The following is a 3,243-nucleotide window of genomic DNA, read 5'->3' on the forward strand; positions in this document are numbered from 1 at the left end:
AAAAAAAAAAAATATTTTAAGGTGGCAACATCAAAAGGAAATGAATGTGAAAAGAATATACTAATGAAGTCGCTGTTGATAAAAACCATTAAAACTCCTTGTCACTAACTGTGGGATCATAAGCTATTTAGTCAGCTTGCCTCAAGACAGATTTTGATCAGTTATTATAGATTTCTCACCTAGATTAATAGTTTGAGACTCTTCTTTAAAAAAATAAAATTATGCTAAGGAAATGTCATAAATTCACACATGTTCTTTGTTTTCACCTTTAAAAGTAGATGATTCTATGATTCTATGATTCTCAAAATTCAATTATATGTCTCAAAAAGGACAATTGCTATTATAACACTTTCCCTCTTGAAGATTAATTACCTTCCTCTAGCTTTGCTTCTTCAGTGAAGAATTTCTGGTACCAGACATTAACCAGAGATTCCATTATCAGCGTTTTTAAAGTTTGAACTTAATTATATAGAATTTTTTTACATATTTCTTTTAAGCTATCACATGTTTCAAGGTACTGAATGTTTCTATGAATCCCTGCATATTTAAGTGTACTTCTGTAAGTTCAAGTTCCAGTCTTCTGATGAAAAGAGAGATAGATATAGATATATAGATATAGATATAGATAGATATGCTTGATTTTTCAATCAAATCTTAAAGAATTTATTGAAGCTCATTTCTTGGCTTAAAAATATTTTAAATTACAATTTTTCAATGTTGAATAGCTCCCATATTAAATTAAAAAAAAAAATGCTGCTCTGTGCAACCCAACATGCATCCAGTTCCTCTCCAGATCTCTAGCTTCTCCAATCCATACTGCCAGTGGTATAGATTGTACTCCCAACACAAACCAGCTTCTTTATCAAGCTCATCACCCAGCATTACCGCACAACCTAGAAGCTGTCCCAGAACATGTTTACTAAATCAAGGTGCTTTTTTTGTCTTTTCATAGAGTTATCATGTTCTTTTCAAAGATAATAATAGACTCCTAAAATCACTAAAATTCCTGAGATATTTGTATTAAATCACACATTGATAGTCTTAATCTTAAACTAACGTTGTCATGCATGGGTTTCTTTAGGAAGATAAGTAGATTGCAGCTGCAATAGGTTTTTTCATTATTTTTTCTGGGAATACACAACCATTTACATCGTCGGAAATCTATTTAGTTAGTAACAGTATCACCTGTAAAAAAAAAATCTTGTTAATCAATAAATAAGGGGAAATAGTTAGTCCATGATTACAGCTCTGTGAAGAGTCATTATATCCTGACAAGGGACCAATACATATTCAGCATCAGAAATCATATCCTCAAAGAATGAGGTTTTGTGATGGTTACTGAAGAATTACAAGTCACGGTGCTCGTTAAGATTTTGACAATCTTTATTTGTCAATCTGTATTGACAAATTGTATTTGTCAGATTGTACAATTGACAATCTGTATTTGTATAAATATATCATACCAAACAGATTAAATCCAGCTTGCCCACCTAGTTTCCAGTAAAGTATTGTCTTCCTTTTGCTGCTTCCTCACCCAGTCAATCATATATCTTGAACATCATTTTACTTGTTGTACACACATTTGCTTGTCTATTCTTCTAAATGGTAAGCTTCTTGAGGGTAGGAGCCATTTATTTCTTTTATAAGCAAAGCTGAAGGTCAAAAAGCATAGTAATTACTAAGAATCCTATATTTCTACAGGCTTTAATTTCACTCACTCCATCTAAGTTTGAGCACATTTTGCTTTGCCACAAATTTCAATCTTTTTATATCCACCAAAACTCATGTATAAATTTGACGTACTTTTCAACAATAGACATAAAATGGTAAAGCAAATCTCTCTTCACATCTATTGGTTTAATATTTGTCCCTCCCTCTCCTTTATTAAAATGAGAGCAACCTCATGATGAGTAGGTAAGGGGAAATAAAGACACCAAAAGTAAGCTTAAGTCATTTTTAACAAACTCCCTATAGATTTGGACAAAGGTTTCACTGCATCCTATCAGGCAATATAATTCATCACAAATTAATGTCTGCATTTAAATGTTTTTATCTTGTCATCTAAAAGCAGTTATAATTATAGATTAGACTCTTATTATTACTTTTATAATGAAAGCTTCCAAAAGAGAATTTGTCAAACAGTAAGAGTTGGCATCATAGTTGATTTACTGTAACACATGTTTTTATTCACTTGTATATTATGTAGATTTTTATACTATCTTTAAGCAAGTTTTCCATAAAAAGGTAACAAAGGTAATTTGAATATCTATAATTTAACACCTTAGGTTATTTAATATACATGGAATTTGAAAATGGCTAATAGCATCATATAATTTCTTTTAGAGTAGTTTAGTACTTCATATGTTCTAATTCCAACTGTGACTAATCAGTACCTTGCAAAAAATGTGAACACTATAATTGTTACAGTAAAGGAGACTTTAAAAATGAATAGTAAAGTAAAAATAATATTTCTTAGTCATTTAAAAGTAGCTTCCTTTTTTTTATACTCCTTTCCTAACATCCAATAGTCATTGTATCTCTATTTTTATTTAACATCGGGAATCATTTCAAAGAATAAAATTTTCTATTTTTATAAATCAAAGAAGTTAGATAATATCACACATCAAATTCTCTTTATCCTTAGAATGAGGAGGAAATAAAAGGCAACAGAAGGAATATTTATTGAGCATCTCCTCTTTAAAAGACATTACACTCTAAGTATAAATACCAGATTTTCATTCTCTTGCTTGAATCATTCCCACTCAGTGTTCTATAACATATCTGAGATGGCTATGCCCTCTAAATTTTTCCTGCTTGGTGGCCTCATCCTACTTGATTACCCCCTCCGCCTAGCTCAGATTCCATTACCTATTATTTCAAATAATCTCATCAGTATCTTTCCTTGCAGTCCTTGGCTTTTCCTCTCATACCTCTGCCAAAATCCCAACAGGTATCTACCATCCTTGAGTTTGCTTCTAGGTTACTGAGATCTGCTAGAAAAAAAATAACCAACAATAGGAGACAGATTAGAATTTACCAACTCCATTGATTTTAGTAATGCCTAACCAATTTCTGAAGGTATAACAAGTAAAAAAAAAAAAGGGGGGGGGGTGGAGTAGAGAAAAACAGAAAACTAAGCTGCTACTTAATATATTTAGCTCAATGGAGGTTATCAGATTGCTAAACGTTGAGGGCAAAATTTAATTTTATCATGAAAAGCTGATGCGCTTACTGGAGCTGTAG

At 31.5% G+C, this 3,243-nt stretch overlaps 1 long non-coding RNA gene across 1 annotated transcript; it reads right to left on the minus strand.

Moving 5' to 3' along the window:
* Positions 1-1,365: 1,365 nt before the first annotated feature.
* LOC109263623 (uncharacterized) lies at positions 1,366-2,987 on the minus strand. Its single transcript, XR_002078295.2, has 2 exons — positions 2,869-2,987; positions 1,366-1,652 (listed from the first exon to the last, which is right to left on the minus strand). It is a non-coding gene; the product is annotated as an uncharacterized LOC109263623 (long non-coding RNA).
* Positions 2,988-3,243: the final 256 nt, after the last annotated feature.

This window comes from Panthera pardus, unplaced genomic scaffold (assembly GCF_024362965.1).
Source record: "Panthera pardus isolate Hobbes unplaced genomic scaffold, ASM2436296v1 HiC_scaffold_8, whole genome shotgun sequence".
Classification (NCBI taxonomy): domain Eukaryota; kingdom Metazoa; phylum Chordata; class Mammalia; order Carnivora; family Felidae; genus Panthera; species Panthera pardus.